This window comes from Mytilus galloprovincialis, chromosome 7 (genome assembly GCF_965363235.1).
Source record: "Mytilus galloprovincialis chromosome 7, xbMytGall1.hap1.1, whole genome shotgun sequence".
Taxonomy (NCBI): Eukaryota; Metazoa; Mollusca; class Bivalvia; order Mytilida; family Mytilidae; genus Mytilus; species Mytilus galloprovincialis.
This window is the reverse complement of record NC_134844.1, coordinates 11,317,739-11,331,488: the sequence shown is the minus strand read 5'-3', so window position 1 is coordinate 11,331,488 and position 13,750 is coordinate 11,317,739. Positions and strand designations below refer to the sequence as shown.

Genomic DNA, 13,750 nt, shown 5'->3' with positions numbered 1-13,750 from the left:
TTTTATTTTTATAGGTCGGGTTTTTTTTCAAGCTATCTTTACAGATAATCACTTATCATACCTCCTCGCTGCATATCTGTTAAATGTATTTATAATATCTTATATCACCTAGTTTGATATCTGTATACATGTCAATGACTTACACATATTGGTATTTTCCATAATAATTTACCTACATTTTATGAATAGGTTAATAGTCACTGTTATTAATGTTATTTGATAAAAGTGTAGGAATTATACTAGTCAACAAAAGAAACGATACACAAGTTTGAAATACAATTTATCATAAAATACGATTAATTGGGAAAACTGTTACATTATCCAATGAAGAACATTCATGTACATAGCAAATGCATATGATTAAAATAATCTGACCAAATTCGAAAGTTAGAAAATACAGAGTTATTGTACACAGGGGTCAATTGATTTTGCTGAAAATAAAGTCGGCACTTGATTTCGAAGATGAGAATTAAGTATTCAAATATCTGCAAAGGCATTCAAAATTTAAACAGACAATATGTAAGTTTCAAAGCTTAACATCAATTCTCTGTATGCATCAACCAACAGCTGGCCACATAAAAAAAATAATGTGATAGAAAAACTACCTCTTACATCAAAGTTAGTTGTATTATTCATATAAATCAGTTTAAAATCTTAATCATCCCAGTCCTTCTTGTCGGTTGCTAAGGAACATCAATTTCCTTAGCAACCAAGGAAAAATGTACCTCAAAATGACCAAATTTCAATTATGAACAGCTCATTTATTATGGCAGATAGCTTTACATAGTTTATCATTAAATGAACAACAGAATATGCTTTATAAAAATATATTTATTAAAGTAAATCATATACGGTAAAATACAGTATAAAACATCAGAGCTAATAGCTATTTTAGGTACTGTGGATCTTAAGCAAAAAGAGTAAAATTCGACCAAATTTGGTCCCTGAAACATTTTTTTTGCAGAAATATAGCCAAAACATGACTCCCTACACTTAAAGATTAGGTATTTAGCTAATCATTAATGAAAAAAAATATCTCTGGGTAAACATATTTTAAATCAATGGCGGATAACTCAATTTGGGTCATATTAGGGGTGTAAACTGTTCATGTAGGCCAATTTTTTATATGTTTGCTATCATACCAGATAATTTCAAACATATCAACCAACTTACATGTTATATTGATGTTGGTGTTTGTTGAATATGTTTTATGTTTGTTCAAATGACTGACCTATGGTTGACAATAAAAAAAACCTTCAAGAAAACCTTAAACAAAGAGGGGGGGGGGGTAGTGACATATTTTTTTTTTTTTTTTTTTTTTTTTTTTTTTTTGCACAAAAAAATTAGAAATAGAGAGGCACTTACATCAAAGAATTTTGGTATGGATACTTCAAATGATTTTCTTTAAAAACAGAGATTAACAAAATGGGTTCATTACTAGGTTCATTATATTTATGGAAAATTTGGGTTTTATGTTAAAAATTGGGGATTTTGAGATTCAATTTATTTTACAGGGTATACTTTGAGTAATTAAGTAAAAACTCTTTTGAAACAAGACTGAACATATAACTTGTTAATTTTTTTCTTCAATTCAATTTAAAGTAAAAGTTAGAGGACAAAATACTACATCTTTGTTGAAAAACCGTAATTTTGGGATGAAGTGTACTTTGGGCAGATGCTAATTTGCTACTGGTGTTCTTTCGTATTCATACTTGAATTATTTTTAAAAGAAAAAAGGTTTTGGTATTTTCTTTTAAATGTTTTTTTGTTTGTTTGTTATATATATAGACAATTGATAATTGCCTTTATAGATACTTATCGTCTTTGGCCAAACATGATAAGTTCCGCATGTATTCAAATTATTTTTAATAAATGTGTTAACTTTAAATTGCTTGAACTTTAAATCATTTTGTATTGCAGGTTTGAATCAATACCCATTTAGTTCCACATCAATATATGTATCATACACATTATACAGTTGTAAAAATATTCTTAAACAATATATTTTATAAACAAGAATAAGAATTAGAGGCTCTTAAGAGCCTGTATCGCTCACCTTGTGTACATATCAAACAAAGGACACAGATGGGTTCATGACAAAATTGTGTTTTGGTGATGGTGATGTGTTTGTAGATCTTACTTTACTGAACATTCTTGCTAGTTACAATTTTCTCCATCTATAATAAACTTGGCCCTTTAGTTACAGAGGAAAATATTTTGTAAAAATTTACAAAAAGAGGTAGCCAGGGCCAATTTGTCCGGATTTTTTTTCACAGGAGGGCCAATTTCAAAAAGTGCCGACAGAATAAAATTTACTATAAAAACAAAAAATAAAAATGCTTTTTGATCAATATCTCGATTTACATATATTATGATATGTGTGATAAATATTTAATTTAACCCTAAAAAAGGATGAGAGTTCAATATGCGGAATTTAGGGTGTTTTTAGGTTGGAAAAACAGGGAATCCCCAAGAAGAACATTTCAAACCAAAAAAAACAGTTATGTTTTTCGTGACAATTTATACTACATCTTCTCTCAAACATGAAATTGGTTTAGTGTGTCCTTATTATATAAAAACAAACATAAAACACAAAAATAATAAAAAAAAAAAACTTTTTAATGGAAAAAAATGTAACATCTCTAAATTGTATCGATATAGTTCCTTATTAAGAATATTATGGTCAAAGTTTTAATATCGATTTTTGAATTTTTGGGTGAAAATACTATTTTTGAAATCACAAAAATTAAAAAAAAAAAGAAATTCTCGCGTTTTTGTCTTTAATCAATGGTTTGAATAAGAATATAGCACTCTGTAAAGATTAGACCTTTAGGACAACTATTTACCTCGTCACAGTGTACCCACTTTTATTATATATGGAAACTACATTGCCTTGTATCGTTTGTTGTATTAGGTATGGGCTATTACGTTAACATGATTAAGACACAACTCAACAAAAATTAAACCTTTATTAGTAACCTCTTTCTAAATATATCTTGCATTGCATGTTAACTGTTGCTTGTGTCTGTATGCTTTGTTAATTTTTGTCTTTTCAATTTAATTATATATTAACAAAACGTTTAACAACTTTAAGTACAAGTATATGTATTACATTCCAATACAAGATCAAAACAAAATAAACAGAATATTTTAACATTATTGTTTATAAAATTTGTAAAAAAAAACTTTTATATACAATTGGCTTATTCTGTAGTATTTTGTTTGTATTAAGCATTCACGTAGATTTAAAATGATGTACATAATTTAAATAAAACACATTTCACTTAGTGTATCAATACACAATGTACATGTTCTTGAATTTCGATTACCCTTGGAGTGCATTCCCTTTTGATTGCTACATTATGTAAATACAGTCTCACTTTTTACGATACTGTGTTTATATATAAATTGAATATTAGTTTACGCAAAGATGTATCGATGAAATATCTTTACAAAAACCTATTCGTGAACTAAACATTTTAGCACCAAACTCTTTCTTAACAATATCAAACTGAAACTGTTTTTTTTTTCTTTCTCTATTTGACTACAAGAAATATGTTCTTTACATAGTTTTTTAAAAAAAAACACACAAATCATTGAAACCAAGTTCAAACGATTTAAATTCGTAAATTACATACAAAGTTATTCTTGTTATTTGAATTTGTTTAATGACACATAGAAATAACTAAAGCATGACCATGTAATATAAAATTACATGTACTAATATCCAATAACATAACTCAATACTAAAATAGACGTAGTTTTCTAATAATTAATATATGATATCAACCAAGTTCGTAATAAAAAAAATCATTTACAAATATGAATATAAATGTTTTTAACATCATACACCTTTTTAAAGCCCTGTTTCAAAATCATAACAGAGAAAACTACAAACACAGCTGTATAAAAATGTGTTTATTAATTATTTATTAGTAATCTAGATGACATTTGTTTACATAATCTGAATAAGGAAACCATCCTTGCATTTTTTCCATTTACTACTTCTTTTTTTTTTTGGTATTGAAACAATCTCATTACAACTATATGGAACACATCTAAATGAGTCAATATGTCAATATGTCAACAATATCTACTTAGTAATCATAATGAAACCATGTATCCTTCCTCTGTTATCTATATAACCACAATTTAAAAAAAAACTAATTTTGGTTTTTGTAATATTTACAGTTACTTTTCTGTAAATGAACAATACATATTATACATCTCTTGCATCTCTATGCAAACTGTCTTTCGGAATTATATATTCCATTCAAAGGTTATATGCCATGTACAATATGATTTTAAGCAAGAGTTCATGAAAAAAAAACCATATATTGTTGTTTATATTTTTGATACTCCACTTCATTCAAGATTCATTAAAATTGGCTGTCAATAATAAAATCTTAGAAAATAGTCTTCAAGTTATTTATTTTTCTGAGTTATTTTGTTCAACTTATTACTTATAGTGTTTACTCCACATCTTTAAGACCATTTTTTAAGTTGTCTCATTGGAGATCATATCATATCTCCTAACTGTGTATTAGTGTAGTGGGTTTTTGTTGTTGTTTTTTTTTGTTGTAAATTTTAACCTATTTTATTAACGATCACCTGTTACAACAACCCTGTCCACGGAAGCAACTGAGTTACCTTCGAATTTTTAGTCTTATTTGTCGGGGGGAAAAGCAAATGAGCGAAAAAACTCTAATCTATCTTTATAATTATTATCTATCTATGTACAAATGTACTATAGGGTTATTGCATGAATATTGGGGAATATTGTCCCGAGTAGAATTTTATATTGCACGAGCTTGCGAGTGCAATATATGTTCTACGAGGGACAATATTCCCCAATATTCATGCAATAACCCTTTTATTGTATAGCAATATAATATTTGAAAGTAAAAATTGGTTTAAACTAAGATTTAAACGTTGATGACGTCATGAATTTTGAAGATTTATTGCACTAGTGCAATATTAGAATTTATTGCACGCTAACTTTTGGTTACATTCTGTGGGAAATATTATATTGCTATACAATAAATGTAATTATTATCTATCTATATATTTATACATCACACCATATATAATCATTTGATTAAAGTATTCATTCTTTCTGCATATTTTTCTCACAAGAACTACCTGTATTAATTAAGCAGTTTAAATAGCACTTCACTCTGTTCATTTGTTATTTTAATTTCTATTACATTCAATTTCTGGTGTGATGTTTTTTTAGTATTTTATATCACCCGATTTGCATGATATCTTTTTACTTCAGTAACCTTTAAAACGAAATAAAGTTTGGTATTTCCAATTTTAATTAACCTACATTGTATAGATTTGTTAATAACCAATGTTAATAATGTAATTACATACACGTACATATAAAATGATTTCTGACACGATATAAAAGTCCATCGTTCGTGTTTATTAAATACCATTTGAAATACGACATATGATATTATATTAGATATGGGGGAATATATGAAGACACAAGTAAACAATATCATAGTATTTTTTAATATTTTCTTTCTAAGTATATCTTAAATTGCATGTTATAAGTTTTGCTTGGGTTTGTACTTTTTCCTTTAGTCAGATGATTTGCTGTTTTTCTTCTTAATTATAGGAATGAAATTATCGCTCTGAATAGGTTGTAACTGTTTACATCCGAGATTGCTTAATTATCTTCTTTTGCCAGTCAGGTATATTACAGTTGTTATCTATTCGTCTGACGTGTTTGAGGTTTTGATTTTGCTATTTGTTTAGGGACTTCCCTTTTTGAATTTTCTTCGGAGTTCTGTAATTCGGGAATTTAACTCTTTGTGGCGTTTATGCCCAGTACATTATTATATATATTGTGGTCAACTTAGTGTATATGATAAAATGCTGTTTGCTTTGTTAGTCGATTTCGTACACTTCAAAATATTGCATAGTTCTTGTTATTGGATCACTAATTCAAAATTATAGAACGATCGACGACATTTCAGTCTTGAAGTTCTTAATGGGAGATGCAATATAATGTATGATCTTTATAAGCTTAATTATAAAAGTTTATTAGGCTTATTTACTTGATGAAATGGACACATAATACAATCAAAACGTTCACAACAATGTTTGATTCTTTATTGTACGAGTTTGATGCGACAAAATCTCTTTGAGCAAGGTGCTTGCCTTTGAATGTAGATCCTGTAACATAATAAGAATACGTTAACTTTTTTAATGAAAACAGTGTGCACTTGTTTTCGTTTTCGTTTTTCTTTTCATTTATTTAATTCTGATATGAGTGAATGTGCTTTCTGTTAAAGTAGGAAATCAACACAACTATCTTTGCATATCAATTGTTGTTATTACTATTAAGCTTTCTAGTACGTTTCTTATCCTTTTACGAATTTCTTTTACGTTTTGTTACCCTTATATAGGATTTTTTAAAATTTTTGTTGCCCATATTCAGGATTTTGTACACTCAATTATTATGCTTCAGAAAGCATACTATATTTAAATCTTTAGTTTTGACGACAGATAGTATATTCTCAATTTGAGGATTTCAGGTTTTTCTGAATAACACAGACATTGGTTCGTTGTGGATGGTGTTTGTTTATACAAACGAAATCAGCAACTTCAGCAAAACTTTTTACGATACTAACTGTTTATGTTACGAGCTATCATTTTAAAAACTTGAGCATGTAGTTTCGTATTGTACTGAGTTTGAATATGAATGTTTTAACGCTTTTCTGGTCTCCTGGTATCTTTTGCTTAACAACTGCTTAATTGTAGTTAAGAGTTTCACATTAGTAAGATTTGTGTAAAAATATCAGGCATATGTCTTCGTGGTAATTGCACCAGGAAAGAAACTCACATGTTGAGGTTTTCGTCCAGAACGGTATAATTGTTTTGTTATAAATGCACAAAAAAAAGACGTACCTGTTTTGAGACATGAGAAGTTCCGTTTAGCTATAGTTATACGACTAGATCCAATCGTGCAAGTTATTGTTACCAAACCAAAACAATGCTGAGGGTCAATCATATAATTGAAGTAAAGCATTGATTTGTAAAAGATACCGTTACGTTTAGAGATTACTTTCAATGATTCTTGTGTGATGTCCTTTTCCTTTAAAAAAAGAAATTCTATTGTGTTATTTGCTTAAGTATATGAAAAGTATAGAGCACTTCTTGATAAAAGAAATGAAACAAAATGACTACTTCAATTTATTGATATTCATTATATTGTTTATTTGTAATATGAATGAATGTAACTAGAATAGTGACAATGTCAAGAAGGATCCAACTTGCATATCTATTTTTGAGACAAAGGAACAAAATATTTATAAACAAAGCAATACATTTTATAGGCTGAATTTTCATTAATTTTGACGGCTCGAAAAAACTTAGATGTAAAAGTAAATGCCAAGTTTCATTAATTATAATTTAATTACGAAAATAGTATCACATGGATAGGTTTTGATATGAATTTTATTGTAGAATTGTTTGTAATATCTAAACATGTATATCAAGTTTCGTATAATTCTTAGCATCAATACATGTTACTCACGATTTCTGATATTTTCATCAAACGCTTAGTGCAAATCTGATACTTGGAATATCACACGGTATTTATAAATAAATATGTTGCAATGCTATCAAACATTTTGTTTCTTAAATAAAACATTCTTGAATAAAATCCTTGTGATTTGTAAATAAAAACTATATTTTCAAAACCGAATTGGAATATTTGTAATTCAATTTAAATGCAGATCTGCATATTTTACACAATCATTTGTGTCATACCTATATATGTTTTGATGTGTTTGCATTTGCATATTGACAAATTGATTTTAAAGGACTACCTCATTCTTAACACACAAGCCTTATTTAAAAGATATTTACGTGAACAAGATAACGTTATGCCAAAGAAAATATACATAAAATCAAAAAGAAGTCAACTTAGAATTAAAACTTACTCAAATGTAAGTTATACTTACAAATGTAAGTTATACTTACATTAGCATTACCATAACACTGCGGTTTTGGGAAAACCTTTTCCAATGAAAGTTTTGCATACATATGTGTCCCATTAAAGCCCAAGGAAAAAGGCAGGGATTCGGTCGGGTGATCTGCATAAATAGATGTATATCTTATCCATAGAACAGTAATAATTGAAGTAAAGACTAAAAATGTTATATGGTACTGTCATTAATCATTTCATTAGTTATACTCGAGTAGAATACTTTAAATTTTCCTGAGCAGTCATACTTTTCTTTAAAAGACTTTATCGGCGAAAGTGGGCAAGTAAATATATTTAGGAGTTGCATATATGTAATAAACTTTAACCATGATTTTTTAAAAGCGTCTACCACAAACATGTTCATTTTGATTGGTAAGGAAAGAACTAATTGAAGATAATGGGAGAGCATGAACTAAGTAAATTTCAGAATACATGTACTATGTTTCTCTTTCTTTTTCCGTGCAATCAAAAGCTTTCATTAACGGGAAACTCATTTTTTTGTATTCACTTCATTATTACCAAACACAATTTAAAAGATAAATACTACAATGTTAATTTAATTTAAATGAAACCTCGCCATAGTGACAGCATTAAGCATATTTTCTTGTATTAAAGAAATGTTTGCTTTTATATAATACATGCACACTTTAACTGATATAGTTGTCCATCTGTTCAAAATGGGAAATATCAATAATGAAATTTTACATTTTGGAAATTAGAAATTGCCTTTATCATAGAATACCGTATCTTTCTTTTTTTAATACAGTGAGATGGATTTTTTTAACCAAACTTAATTATAGTTATATCAGCATGCTGATATAAAATACACGAAAATCTTACACTCATATCTATGCGTTGACAACTGCAAAATGGCTTCGTAGCTGGAAAACCCGTAACGGCATTGATAAAGAATATCAACCTCACTAACGGTAATGGAATTGATTGTCAAAATTGAGGTGCGATTTTCGGCATCTAATTGTTCTGTATATTTTGTGTCGTTTGATGACAATTCATTCAGAGTCAAAAGTGTATAATTCGAACCACTTCTCCATGACCTAGTATAATTGTGACAGCATGTATGTTTCGGCAAGTGACACCGTAGTTGAGCAGCTTGTCCAAAGACAACTTTTTTCGTCAAAAGTTTCCATGACACATTTTCTGAAAAAGATATTACGTTACGTAACCACAATATATATTTTATTCTTTTTTAAATCTTTTGTCATTTGTGTATTTATTTATTTTTGCTTTGTTATACAATGCATGAAAGACAAACCTTTTGTTTAACACATTGTTTATTTGATTGTTTAGTTTTTAAAACAACTAATTTTCACACTGCATAAGACGAGACAAAAAGGCAAAAACGTAAAAAAAACCAACAAAATACAAATAAAACAAACAGAAAATAAGCTACGTATCTAGAAAAGAATTTAATTAAACAGGGTTATTAACCTGTCTAAGTTTTCATTCAGCATTGTTTTAGGACACTTCCATTATTTTTGAAAGTTACAAAAGTAACATTAGTACAGTATCTATATTTTTAAAGGATATGTTATTGGTGAAATCAATATTGTGTAAGAAAGCATAAAGCGATGGCGACAAATGAACTTAAGTATGGTGACTTGTAGCTTTTTCAGTAACGGTCAACGAAGTAATGATGATCACCGTAAATTATTTCTTTTTTATTCTATTACACTTACATATTCTTCGATTAAGACAGATTTAGTAGATAACGAAAATCTTTTGAATTTGACAAACTAATGTTCTTATAATATTACAAATTAATAACATTAACGGTATCAACATTTCTTCACCAGATGCGTATCTGTCTACAGTGATGTTCGAGGTCAAAATATTTGAAAATCCAAAGCTAGTTGTCCTTTTCATAAACTGTATTTATTTTACCTTGTTCAAAAGACAGATCTACCAATAATACCAACACTGGAATAGTTAAATGCATGTTGCTTTGACATCAATTGATTCTTCATTCTTGATCTACTGTAACGAAAAAACACAAAATCAACTTTAAGTGATTTTTGTAACTCATATTTCAACATTTGCCTAAATTCTGTAAAAGCTCTGACTCAAAGTAATAAATTCCATATCTAAAGCAATATCTTGAAAGATAAAGATTTTTTTTTTCTCAAAAATGTTCTATTTGAAACTAAAAATATCTTTACTATTACTTTGGATCTGACTTAATTGTATAATGAATACGGATTCAATTATACACAATGGTGATATCAAATAACGGTATGTTGTCCATTCTAATTTTTCAAACAATTATACAAAACTTGAAGGTCGCATTTTACTAAAAGAATAAGATAAGATAAAACTATATGTGTCGGAATGGCCCAGCACACAAGCAAAGCTTAACTCCATATTTAGGAGTGGAAATTTGAGAATGAAAACCAGTATAACTGTTATATTAACGTAATTTTCAAAGACCAAACACAATAATATTGACACAAATCAGCAGGATAGAACCATGAATCGAATTCACTGAAACGAATCCGGGTAACATACTAAAACCGAGGGAAACACCTCAACTAGAGGAAAACAACAGAACAACAGAAACGCTGAACTGTTACAAAAACAGACGCCAACATACATAAAAACGGATTATTTAATTACAAGTGACATATTCCTGACTTAAAACAGGACATTTTAAGAAAAAAAAATATGGGTTGAACCTTGTTTAATGGCTAGCCAAACCTCACGCTTATATGGAAATGACTACAATATCACTAAAGTAAGTGGCACAAATAAACGAAAGAATATTCGGGACAGAGAAATACTTGAATAATCAATATAATAGTGCATTACAAACCACAGAATAACAACGAACACTGATTTACGACAGTACATAAGTACAGTACGATAGAATTATGAACTGTTCGTCACACGAATGTATCTGAGTCACATAAAGTGATATTGAAATATATAACTGGGCTTAAGTTTTCAATGGTGTTATGTTATGTATGTTCTAACCATTACGAGAGTATGAATTGTGTTTGTAATTTTGTTATTATTTGAATTTTCTTACGACAGTACATAAGTACAGTACGATAGAATTATGAACCGTTCGTCACACGAATGTATCTGAGTCACATAAAGTGATATTGAAATATGGTTCAACCCATATTTTTTCTTTTAAATCACATTTGAGAGAAACTAAAAATCATTTGAATGAACAAGTTGATTAATTATCATAACTATTACACCCAAAACACGAACGATAAGACATTACACAATATTCAATCAGATTTCCATACGAAACGTCACAACTAAATACACGAATGTTGAATCTCTAAATACCGACACACGTCTACTAGTAATTCGAGTTCACACTCGGCTAAATATTCATATTTGGGAATAGTTCACCGTCGGTACTCAACAGACCAGAAGACATTGATAGTAAACCCCAATGTAAGACGTGGTAAAAATGTCATTTTGTGTATCTTGTATTAAATATAAGAAGTCAACACTTAAGAAGTCGAATCTACTATATAGAGTAAATCAATTGTTGAGCTTTGTGGCCCGAACTTCTACTGCTGTCACTACGCTAATTAATGATAAAAAAACCTATGTTAAATAAAGGCAACAGTAGTATACCGCTGCTTGAAAGTCATAAATCGATTGAGAGAAAACAAATCCGGGCTACTAACTAAAACCGAGGAAACACATCACCTATAAGCAAACGAACAATAGACGTTTAAGTGCAACAAAATACAAACTACAATGCAACACGAACAGAAACGAAGTATAAGATAACAATTGCCATTTCCCTGACCACACATTCATATGTTTATTTATTCATTTATTTGGGAAAAGGGGGAGGGTAACATGTGTCCATGGATTTTTAGTAATTTCAAGAAATAGTCTTAAACAGTTTGTAAATTTCTGCGCACCCTTTTTATTCCTTACACTTTATTTCTATATGGTCGTGTTATTGGGTGTCTTCCCGATTGTCATAATCTATGAAATTAAAGATAAAAGAGTATTCAAACTTTGTGGGACAATAGGGGATATGTTTGTTGGACAGTTTTGTATTTAGCAAAAAACAACAGCAGTTAACTCATTTATTTAAACACATTTTAACACCTGTAATAATTTGGGAAAATCCGAATCTTTAAATTTGAAAGCGGGACAATCAGAAATAAACAGGTGAATGTTATTGAAAATTACTCAATTCTATTGGACGACGTTATTATTTCTTCACTTGTTGACCTACTGGAATAAGATTACCGGTACCAATTTTCCTGCACCAAGTAATTTGTCCTTTGTGTTTTATGTCAGAATGTGAAGTTTGTTATGTAACAATAATCATTTGTAAAACCAGTATAGCAACTCTATAACTGATGTTAAACATTCTTTAAGAAATTATAAAACTACTATTGTTTATGGATTTATCATTCAGTAATGGTGGTCTTCATTGTTTTGTCCTCCTTATATACTTAAAATTCAAGTTGAACACATTTACTTATTGATTTGCAATTCATGTAAGAGAAAACCATGTTCATTTATTTAATTGATCATAATTCAACCTGGCAGAAGTTCCTTATTTGAATAAATTTGCGATAATATAAAAATATTCTCCTATCCAAAAGACTTGTTATTTAAGAACAGCGTTACATGAATGTCCAAACAGTTATTTAATTGAGTTCGTGTTGTTTCTCTTTTATCAATAAAACACAATTTACAAAGGTTTGATTTGTCAGCTGTTTTACGAAATAGCACTTTCGTCAGAAATCTGTGACACTTTTACGAGTCATGCATTAACTTTTTTTTAAAACAGTTATTATATTGAAGTAAAATATTGACATGTGTAAAAAGGTAAAAAGCTTGTGTATTTTGACAGAAAATAAAATTTATCAAGGAATGGAAGATGCGTCAACCTACAATAACTTCTCATTCACAGTTTCTACAATATATTACGCTATATTAATATTAAATGAAACCCGGAAGATATTTAATGCCAGTTTTAGTATGCAAGTATTAACTTAAAGTTACTAAAAGCAATGCAGTAATTACGCAAAATTCACACACTAATCGAAATTATCTACATTATTTCTGTTGTTAAAGAATAAAAATCTATTAGACGAAGTTATATAAAAATAAACTTACCACAACAATATAGATCTCCGTTTTATCCAATAACTTTATCAAGGTGAATTCTATTTATTAATATTTGTTATGTTTGTCTATGACCCCTAAACCTACTTCTGTATTACGATAGCTTAAATGAATTCGTTTATGTTTTGTGTATGTTTCGTTTAAATATAGTTCACATATTTTTTAACGATTTATTTTCCTCTGAGTTCAGTATTTTTGTGATTTTACTTTTTTTTGTCATTTGTTAACGTATTATATACGCTTACATGGTACCAGTTTATCGGCCAGGCAATTAACTCATAAAATAAAGTGTACATAAGTTTGAATGTACTCAAATGCTTCACATAAGGTAAACATATGCACCAAACCTGATCGCAAACTTTTTTTAAATTTCCAATTTATTCACATAATAAACTGCCTTGATGTCTATTTAAAGTACATATGTAAATCTTACTTTCATAAAAAAAAAAAAAATTTGCCAACCTCTTCCTTATTTTCATATGAATCGTAGATCCTTCTCACGCTTGTGAAAAACAAGACGATAAAAGAAGCCAGCTAGTCATTAAGTTTCACATTCAGATAAATTAATGAAGTTCATTTCGTTAACAATCCGATTAGGTTCGATTGATATACCCC

General features: G+C 28.8%; 1 long non-coding RNA gene across 1 annotated transcript; it reads right to left on the bottom strand.

The window, feature by feature from the left end:
• Positions 1–263: 263 nt before the first annotated feature.
• On the bottom strand, positions 264–13,185 carry LOC143082304 (uncharacterized). Its single transcript, XR_012980340.1, has 6 exons — positions 13,127–13,185; positions 9,905–9,997; positions 8,843–9,160; positions 7,999–8,111; positions 6,922–7,108; positions 264–6,186 (listed from the first exon to the last, which is right to left on the bottom strand). It is a non-coding gene; the product is annotated as an uncharacterized LOC143082304 (long non-coding RNA).
• Positions 13,186–13,750: the final 565 nt, after the last annotated feature.